This window comes from Triticum urartu, chromosome 2, assembly GCF_003073215.2.
Source record: "Triticum urartu cultivar G1812 chromosome 2, Tu2.1, whole genome shotgun sequence".
In the NCBI taxonomy this organism is placed as follows: Eukaryota; Viridiplantae; Streptophyta; class Magnoliopsida; order Poales; family Poaceae; genus Triticum; species Triticum urartu.
The window spans coordinates 400,593,366-400,604,431 of NC_053023.1; the positions used below are offsets into that span (position 1 = coordinate 400,593,366).

General features: G+C 43.2%; 1 long non-coding RNA gene across 1 annotated transcript; it reads left to right on the forward strand.

Annotated features, from left to right (window-relative positions):
* The first annotated feature begins 7,354 nt into the window (after nucleotides 1-7,354).
* Nucleotides 7,355-10,817, forward strand: LOC125537528. The gene is made up of 4 exons (XR_007295967.1): nucleotides 7,355-7,801; nucleotides 8,961-9,048; nucleotides 9,137-9,267; nucleotides 10,509-10,817. It is a non-coding gene; the product is annotated as an uncharacterized LOC125537528 (long non-coding RNA).
* Nucleotides 10,818-11,066: the final 249 nt, after the last annotated feature.

Genomic DNA, 11,066 nt, shown 5'->3' on the forward strand with positions numbered 1-11,066 from the left:
TGTCTGCATGGTCAGCGATGGTAGCGGGCCTCCGAGTCCTAGGTTGTGCCCTCCACCACGTCTATCCACCACCGCAACCTCCATCTCCGCCTCTGTTGCCCTTCTGCTTTTTGAGCGCCGCCACCTTTGCCTTCGTTTTTAGCCAGCGATTTTGCCGTGTCTCCAAGTTGATCTTCCAGACGAGCGTGATCGCCGGATCCTCGACCACCGCCATCTCCGGCAGCTTCTCTCGCAGGTCTATCCTTCGGCGCCGGCGAAAAAAGGCGGGAATTGGGTGGAGAGAGGCGAGATGGGAGAGGTGAGTGGGTGATTTTGCCGTGGAAACATCAGGGCCAGCTACAAAAAGTGCGGGCTCCGCCTTTGTTTAGGGTGTGCCAGGGGTGTCGGAGTCCTACTCGGCTCGTGTCCGGACTCCCACAAAGCTTACCTCATTTGGCGCCGATTTGCAAGAAAATTGCGGTCCGAATCACTCAGCGGACCAACGGGGTCATCGTTGAATGGCTTATGAGGTCCGAACAGCTGCGTCCAGACGGATATGGGTGGTTTCAGTGTTGGAGATGCCTTTATAGTATCATCAAACACATTTTTGACAACCCCTCGCAAAAGAAAAAACACATCTCCAAGAAAATATATGCCTATACTTTTATTTTTCTAATCTAAATAATCAAATCAATATCAATAACTCAAAATCTGACCTCAAACCATCATACTATTTCTGAACCGGACGGAGTAACAACTAAATACAAATGAAAAAATAAAAGTAGCGGTGCGGCCATACATACTGAAAAGGTTCCGCATAATCGCTCAGTCCCACGATCAACAGACAGAACTTTACACCCAGCAAAGAAACCTACTACATACAGGTTCTTGCCCTACGCCACTGCAATTTCAAGTGGACTGAGCTTCAAATTTCCCCAAAACGGTTGTGGGCGCACCTTTAATTTCTACAGGAAATGAATATGCTGCGTGCAGTCCCGGCTCGACAGCGCCGCATGCTCGCACACCACCCTTTTCTGGTGCACTCCGCGCGTCAGCTTCACACCTGCGTACACGCACGCACCCGCCTGACGTATCCATCTGACGCTTCGTTTTTCACGCCACCGTAATGTTCTCTTTACTTTTGCTTTCCAGTCTCTGTAGGATGGGATGTGCAATTGCTTTGAGGCTAGTCATAGTGGGAGTAACTTAGCAAGCAAGTAACATAACGCATTTTGAGAAAATTTTGCTTATGTGGATGTAGTTAATAAGAAGTAGTAACATAATATGTTACAGTAATATAGCGCTTTTCAAGACAAGATGAGTCTATAAACTAATTAATGAAGTCTTCTATAACACTAGTACTGTATTACTTTGCACTATGAAAGTAGTAACTTAAACTAGTGTCATATGCATGACAGTAGTATAAATTACTCCCTACTATAACCAGTCTGATATATGGACATCCCTGACTCGGATAGCATACATAGAACATCCACAATCATGTACTATTCGACAAATATTAATACCAGCGGCGCCATATTAAAGGTTGATCGTTTTTAGATAGATAAACATTACGACCTCTTTCAGTTCATAGGATAGGATTATCGTAGGAATAGAAAATTTGTAGGAAATAAGATAACATGTATCTCAAATCATATGAATAGAAATAGGAAACAAGATGTCATTTGGTTCACACCAAAGAAATTTTTTCCATTGAGTCTAGGCTCATTTTTATTTTCCTATAAAATATTAAGGATAAGACCAATCCTTTATAGGAATATGAATCTATTCCTATGAACCAAAGGGCTTTTAAGAAAAATAAATCCTGTAAGAATCATATCCTCTAGATTTTTTTATAAAATTCTTCCAAATCAAAGGAGGTCTACAAATTGGTAAGCTGATCTCTGGCTCAATCGGTCTATATCCACGCTCGCGCCTGTCCCTGATGAGGCCCACGCTCCAATCTCTAGACCTCTTTCAATAAAAAGATGCTAAAAGCATTAACAGTCTGTTCGGTAGCTCTCCGGCTCCCCTCTTGGAGCAGCCGGAGCGGAGCGGCCCGCAACGTATTCTCTGTGAGTCGCCAAAGTGGTGCTCCGTCCGCCCCGTATTCCGCGAGCTGAATGATTTCAGAATAGAGCCTAAATAGCTTAGTAACTCAACTTTTCAATGCATAGGTGCTTAATTTGTTGTTGCTAACTTCATTTTATTTAATGATTTAGCACCTAAACTCTTTCATCCATTGGTCAAATTCTTTCATTTAAAACTTGCGTCATCAGTTGATGCTAGAAATTTAAAAATACGGTTTTGTGATCATCTAACTTGACTTAAATGTACACATACAATCACACTACGCGTATGCAGATGTATTCACATGTGTGGCCCCATTTGTCAATGACTGATGGTGCTGGGTGCTATGTATTTGTACACAGAACACCCTCAAAAATATTATTTACAGAAAAATTATACCGCAGCGACACGTTCACATTTTTTATGTACAGAAAAACTGTACTGCACAAATTTGCGAAATTAACAATAAAAAGCGTCTGCAGTACTCGAACAAACTGCCAATTTATTTAACAGGAGACGGTCAAGCCACTACGCGTCTACGCCATTCATGTCCACATCAATTTTGATAACGAGCATATAAGTACTTGGCGAGGACTCATGTGGAGCATAGTTGTGCTGCCAAAATAATTTACGACACTGCGAAAATTTAACAGCAAAACAGAATCTAGCAGGACTAAAACCAACTACCAACTACTACAGTAGTATTTAACACGAGACGCTCTAGCCACTACGTACAACCCATCAGGGTCCAGATGTCTAATATGGATAATGACCATATATGCGGAAAACCATATGCGCCGCTCATTGCGTCAAATTGTCGACAGAACGCACACTCATACCCCGCTTCGCTAGCAACGGGCCGGCCCATTATAAGAGAGCTAGCCAGCCGGTTTTGGGAACCTTCTAGAAGGTTACCTGACCTGTTTTCTTCCTTTTTGACCGGTTTTCCTGTGTCTTCTTTGGGCTTTTCGTTTTTCTTTTTTCCGTTTTTCCGTTTCTGTTTCTTTTTCTTCTTTCATTTCCTTTTTTTTCTGTTTTCTGTCTGTTTTTTCGTTTTTTCGTTTCTTTTGAAAATTGTTCGGAAAGTTTAAATTTTGTTCGTATCGAGACGTTCAAAATTTCCAAAAATATGCGTGTTTTATTTTTTTTTCATAAATTCAAAAAATGTTCGCATTTTTTGAAAATTATTCGGGCATTTCAAAAAATGTTCTTGTTTTACAAAAATTGTTTGGAATGTATTTGTTAAACTTTTCTACAATTTTTGAAAAATGTTCCTAGTTTTTAAAAATTGTTCACAAATTCCCAAATTTCTTCATCTTTTCATTTTTTTCAGGAGTTTCAAAAAATGTTTCAGTTTAATTTTTTTATGTAAATTTCTATAAAATCGTGTTTGCAAATTTTGTTCAGGAATTCAAAATATATTCACTTTCCAAATTTTGTTTTGAAATTTGAAAAAATGTTCTCGTTTCAAAAAAATTGTTCCAAGATTTTCAACAAAATGTTCTTATTTTTAAAAGATGTTATGGTTCTTAAATTTTTGTTCACAAACTTGAAAGTATTTACGTTTCACAGAACATTCCGTTGTTTAAAAAAATGCTTCCGAAATTCCTAAACTGATTCGGATCTGCGCAGAATGTTTGATTTTTTAGGTTTGATGCTACTCTTTATACAGCTTCACCTGCTAGCTCGGCTGGTAGTAACTCGTCATGTATAGACGTGCGTCATGTGTTCTAATCCCCGCCAGTGGTGGAGGACGAGAAAAATTTAAGGTGGGGCGAATCATAAAGGTTAAAGAATGATTTGATGCAATATCAAAATATCATGTACACACTAACAATACACTCTAATGATTTTAGGTGATTCTAAACTGAATCATTAAATTCAGTGGAATTTTCAGGAGAAAACAAATCTAAATAGAAAAATGACCTGAAAAAAATATGGACTAGATTGCCAAAGCTATTTTCTAAAAAAGTATCATAAATTTGATAAATTCTTGACACGAAAATGTACTTCCTCCATTTCTAAATATAATACTTTTTAGAGATTCTTATATGTACTACATTTTTTTTAGAAAAGGAGGATGACCCCCGGCCTCTGCATCTGGGCGATGCATACGGCCACTTTATTAATTATTCTCACAAGACCTTATAAAGACATACAACAGCAAGACTAAAGCCACTTTCTCAGCAACAACTGTCGCTACACCTATCCAATCGATGAAGGGGCGCTGATAGTCTGGGCCTAATACCAAACAGACATCGCAGCCAAACCTAAACATCTAAGACCTGAGGTCCCAACCAGGACGCCTGCCGGGTATGGGGTACCTACCAGTCCGGCGCACTCCCCAACCAGGACGCCTGCCGGGTATGAGGCCGCCGCAGCCACCTGCCACCAAACCATCTTCAGAGCTGTACTGTTGCATCTACCTTGCATGGTCTAGCTACCGTCGACGCCACCACGACGCCAGACAGCTCCACCGCTCTGCGCTCGTCCATCCCGACGCGGACACTCTGAAAGATCTGTCGTGCGTAGCACCTGCCGACTAGGCATGACTCAGCGTAGCACCTGTCGGCCAGGCATGACTTGACATCTCTTACCAGACGCATCTGACGCGGTTAGAACGCCGCTCCTCTTGCCAACCTCCACACCATTGCCGCTGCTGGAACTGACACACGAAGCCCTTCACCCATAGCAACTCCCCCGAACGCCCAAGCCTCCCAAGACGGCGCCTCCATAGAGGTTACGACGCAAAGGGCGCCGCCGCCGTCCAATCCAAGACGGATTTTGGACTTTCGCCAGGAACGGGACGGAGGTGGATAGGAGGGACCTCGACTTCGCCATCAAGATGGGTAACGACGTCAAAGCCGTCGCCGATGCCGGGCCGAGCTAGCCGACCAAAGTTTCCTCCGGTCCTCTTCCTGTACCACCAATCTCCATCTGCTTTGGATCTGGCAGCAGCCAAGACCCGAAAACTCCAGAAAGGGAAGCACCATCAGGCTCAACACCTCCGGCGTAGATCCATCCAGGTGCCGGATCAAGGAAGACCCGACCTGGTCAGCGACGAAAGCCACCATCCTGCGCCGGCCGACGGCTATCAGGCACCGGATCCAGAAGGATCGGACCCAAGACCGACGGCGCACGCGACCACCAGATCCAGCGGCCGCACCACGCCGCGAGCACGAACCCCAACCGCCGCGCGCAGTGCACGTCGCGGCCAGGATCCATCTGCAGTGCCACCGCACCCCGCAAAAGTACGGCGCCTCCTCTCGAACGGCCGTCCCGCGCCAGCCCATTCGGGGGAAGGGGAAGGGAGCCCCGCCGCCGCCCCTGCCGGCCTGGCTTCGCTCGGCGGCGCTACTGGCGGCGGCGAGGATGGAGAAGATGCGGGGGAGTCTGGGCGCCGGCGGCTAGGGTTTCCCCCTGGTCGCCCACGGGGGCGACCCGAGGGGCCGCACTGCCTCTTCTCGGTACTGCCTTATATGTACTACATATAGAGCAAAATGAGTGAATACACACTCTAAAATATATCTATATACATTCATATGTAGTCCATATAAAAATCTGTAAAAGACTTATATTTAAGAAAGGAGAGAGTAGAAATCTATACCTCTCCGTGTGTATACGTTTTTCTTTCTGAGTGGGACTCCGTGTGTATATGTGGTATACTGGTGCGTGCGCTGGATCGATTGGGATTGACCTTTTTTTTTTTTAGAAATGATTGGGATTGACCTGATCGCTTTGGCAGTTCCGCTTAGGGAACGATGCCTGGCAGCAGGAACTAGTGGGACTAAACAGCGTGGACCGAAGCTGAGCGACTAGGCCCACTCCTTTTTCTTCTTTTTCCCTTTTCCTAGCGACCTGACTCCACGCATACAGAATCAGCCAACCACTCAGCGTATGCGTACATGTATAAATCTTTCTGCCAAAAATCAAGGTAGGGCGGGCGCCCTGCCTCGCCCTACCGGGAGCTCCGCCTGTGATCCCCGCCACTGCATATATATTTTTAGTCATAGTTAGCGTTCGACGCAGAGAGCGTCACATTGGAGGTCTCTGCTAGAGTTGCTGCTGGCTGCTTCTACTGCCGTAATTAAGATCTGACGTGCGTCTGGTGCTCGTTGAGGATGGACTAAACGTGCCAACTATGAAGTGCACCAGTAAGTGCTTTCATTAAAAGGGCCGACTTTGTCAGCAAAAATTTGGGAGAATACCGAGCCACCAACGATGGCGGGGAACAGAGCGCATGTGCCTGGCCAGGGTGAAGAGTAGATTCTTGGATACTAAGAAAATTATGGAATCGGGGACACAAAGACTGAAAGCATTTTAAGATGTAGCGTCTTCTTTTTCAGAAATCATTGTTCTTTTTGCAGTGACAGAAATCGTACTATATTATAGTGTACTTAGGAAAAAAAACTCCAAACAACTCCAAACTGCAAAAAAGGATCCCATTCACAAAGATTTGTCTCGCATCAAATCATAATTAAACGTTCGTATATGAGATAATTAACTAATTTGGCACAACCGCCATTATAACTAGTTCTAACTATGTCTCCCTAAAAAAACCTACTATCTCCTTTTTCATCAAAAATAATAATAATAATCTATGTCTTCTTCTTCGTGGCCGCCTCCTCCCCGGCGTGCTGCGCTTTCTTGGCCGCCGCCTCCTCAGCTGCCCGCTGCGTCTCTTTCATCATGGCCTCCTCCTCGGCACCAAGCCTACCGGGTACTGAAAATACGCGCATGGCGTAATTAGTCACGCTTAGAGGAAAAATACAGTAACAAATTTGGATGGAAAGATCAGATTAAATCCGTAGGTACGTACCAGGTGCTGGTGCTGCTTTGTCGCCGTTTTGTTGGAGGTACCAGATCCCGGCCGCCGCGGCGGACGCGACGGTGCCACCGAGGACGGCCTGGCGGCAGGAGGGCCGCGGCAGCTTCCCAAGGAAGGATCGAAGCGCCGACATTGCTAGCTATCGACGGGTTTTCGAACGAAGCGTTGGTGCTTGCCGCTTGGTCTTGGTCTGCAGGTTGTAGTTGGAGGAAGGAAGGCCGTGCTGCCTGCGTCTTTATATGCCTGCCCGCCTGCCCATCGATCAAGCTTGTTCTCCAAGCAAAAAAGATCGATCCAACAGACACGACCCAACTCCCAAGGCACAAACATACCGTCTCCAAGGCCGGTACATCTTGGCCAACAAGTGGGAGCAACTACAATAGAAATCATGCTTGTGGTAGAAAAATAGAAAAAATGGATCTGGACCACCGGATGGGAGACTGATGGCCCAGATTTAGGCGGAGTGATCTGTCCGCATAATTTGCAAAAAGGTCCTTCCCTGCAAGCTAATTTGGTCTCGATGGCCTCGTCGTTCAATTCCAAATCGCGTACAGAGCGGCGGCCCCAACGCTGTCGGCGGCGGCGGCCCAGATCCATCCTCAAGCTGGGCGAATTCAGAAAATCTACGATGGCTCCTGGCGATCACGTCGCCGGCGGTGTTGTTTGAGGCAGATCAAATCAGATCTCCTCTGCTACTAAGCTCAGATCGCAGTGTGCTCGTCGCAGGCTCGCAACCTCTCATCTGAATCTCCGGTAGCGGTCGGTTCGTCGCCTCCTCTCTATCTCTCACGCACCAGGGTCAGCTCGTGTCCTCCTCCCCCTCGTCAGCAGCAAGCCGGTGGTGAGCTCCTCGGCTCCTTCCCAACCGCCCCATGCGACGTGGTGCGAACCTACAAATCCTCGATACGGTTGTTCATTTTCCTGGTAAATAGATGTTAACTTTGTTTGCTATTTGTGTTGCATTCCAATTTTACTATATCAAGTAAATTTACGATTTATCTGTATACTTCTATTTTCCTGTACTTTCATGTCAAATCTGCTTGTGTGTGCATGATGCATTTGCTCCTGTTCTTGGTGGTGTCGTACTCTAATTTGGAATTTTGTTTCACTGTTAAGTACTCTGCAGAACCAAGTTGGAAGGTTGAGAACGGTTGAATAATCTTAGGGTCTTGAAGTTCACGTATAAGTTCACGGCAATTCACTAAAAAACTCGGTACCTGCAGTTCCATATACAGAATCAGTAGCTTGACAAGCTGGAAAGGAAGTAAACTGATTCTACTAGACAAAAAAAAAATTCAAATTGGTCCATTTATCGGCATATCAAAAATTTGGATTCATGTTCATCGGATCTTTCCAGTAATAGCATGTTCTTATCTATAAGATGAAAACTATGAAGCTCTCTTTAAATCTAGACCAGGTTGTTTGGAAGTTTTCTATATGCATATATGGAACATCACAAGCAATATTGCAATAGGAGGTACCATGAAAGAACCACGAAGCTTTTTTACTCGTCCAAGCTCTTTTAGACGTGCAACAGGCCACCGAGTAACAGTAGTGTTTCCCAGTTCCAGTTATATGTAAAACTAGCTCTCAAAGTATTAAAGATGATGGTATACATCCATTTTAATTGCAAGCACACACCTTCAGAGCAGTGCCAAATAAAAATGTATACATAGCACGCCAGGACCGCAAGTAAGATATGTGTGCCATGCATTTCTTCATAAATAATAATAAACATTATACAATTTTAAATACTGATTAAACAAGGATATATGTAGCTGCTGTGCTATACCACAACAGAAATAAGCACTAATATTTGAGGAACCAAAATATAGCGGACAAAAAGTATTTTAACAGGGAACAATAGGAAGTGTCCTTGTATATGGATTATTTTCCCAAAATGGTGGCATCAAGGGCAAACAATTTGTGCATCGTAATACCCAGGGTCTACAATAGGAAGTGTCACAGTATATATTCTGCTTCAAAAACTGTTGTTGTTGGTTGTGTTCTTTATCTTGTCCATGTGCCTAACGTCTGACTTCAAAAGATGATCTCTTTTCTGACTTTGCAATTCTCATCTCAGGATCCACTAATGGAGGGCGGAAGCGTGACATCGCCTTTAGGAGTGCCCATGGTTGCAATGACCACAGCATGTGCGCCAGCACTATCCGGTGAGAACATCGGTCTAAGAAAGTACATTGATGTATCCAACTTTATGTTAATCCCTTGTGATGTTGTTTGCCAAAAAATTGTTTGTAGCTGTGGAATCGATCAACATCGTTCGAAATCAAGATTACAACAATGCTACCTTGTTTGCAGAGATTAATTCACCCATGCTTCTCATTGATGATTTCAGTACTCCAAAAAAGAAAGAATCATTCTCTCAAGAGGTACCTATACTGCTCACAACCTGCAATGCTTGTTGAATGTGCATTGCATCTGGCTAATAGTAGTAGAATTTTAGTTTGCTTCAAAATATATTACTACATGTGACAGAAAATCAGATCTCATAAGTAAATGGCATGTACTCCCGCCGTTCCTAAATATTTGTCTTTCTAGAGATTTCAAATGGAACACCACATACAGATGTATATAGACATATTTTAGAGTGCAGATTCACTCATTTTGCTTCGTATGTAGTCACTTGTTAATTTGCTCCGTATGTAGTCACTTGTTAAAATATCTAGAAAGACAAATATTCAGGAACGGAGGGAGTAGTATTTTACAGATCAATATGGTATCACGTTTGTGACACAAGGTTGATGGTATTAAACTTAGAATTTGTGTTGCAGGGTTCTCTGTATAAGCCTCAGTGTAATAGCATGTAATAATCTGCACCTGTAGGGCAGTCATAAAACTCTCTTTAGCTCGATGCCACTTGTTTGTTATTCTCATTTATGCTTTTAACTAATCCTTGAAAATTGCAATATATTGATCGTAGGTCTATGCATGCCCATGCAAGCTTTAACCCAGTGTGAATCTGTAGCCTGCATTCCTATTTTCTCAAGGCGATCCAGATTTACTTTTTCCATGCCCAGTATGTTTGTACCCATGTCCAATAATTGTCCTTTTTAGACGGGTAAAGTCAAATTTATAATTGTAACCTTGGGTCATAATCTCTAACCTTCACCACTATGAAACTTTTATGAGCTGGTTTTTGTGCAAGCAGCTAAGGTCCATTCAATGGTATGAACATGAATGTTTGTCAGTTTTTATGATTATTTTTGAGTTAGAACATATGCGTGTTATACTGACCTCTTTCGAAACAAGAGTTTTGATGTTATTGGTTTATAAGTCAATAGGTATAACAACATAACCTAATCTGTAGTGGAATAACGAAATATGCTGTAACAAATATTTGTACTCTCTCTATTAGACTTATCCCGCTACTACATGCCATTTTTATTTGATTTGAAAACTCCCATGTAGAAGCTGGAATGCCAGCATCGACCTCAAGGGTTATCCTGATTGGTTACATGTGTATTCGGAATTTCATATTAAGTTTGACATCTAGGTTATATATCCTTGGTTGGAGCTGTGAATGAAGTTGGACATAATGAATGTCTCTCTTCTCAAGATATGCTATTTCATATATGTTTCTAACTGACACCTACTTATCTGGTGTTCTTAGCTAGGTAGATTGAACTGATCAAGTGTATAAGAGTTCATGGAGGTTAAAAACTCTCGTATAGAAGCTGGAATGCCAGCGGATGAAGCTCGATCAACAGGAAGCACTAAAACAGGACGCAAAATGATACTCATAGATCTTTTCTGTCATGTACTATCAAGATGCTTGTTGGACGGTGATAGTTTCAGTCATTTACACTTGGGTCTGCTGGCCATGTACTAAAAGTGTTCTATGTATACCTCCTGTGTTGTATTCTCATGTACTCAAATACTCAAAATGATGTGGTGATAATTCCAGTCCTTAATTTGCTCATGCACTACTTCTAGTTTGACATGTATATGCAGTTCTGCTTGTTCTGGGATGGCTTAGTTCTCTTATGTGCTAAAAAATGTGATATATATTGAAACCAAGATGTCCGACCCTCTTGAAAAAATGAATGATGTCTCAGAGGCTAAAATAGACACTTAAATGTGTATGAGAACTAAGATGAGATGGGCATCAGCACTGTGCATTTATGAAAATGGTTATATTTCATGAAGACTCAAGGTCTATACTGCAAAT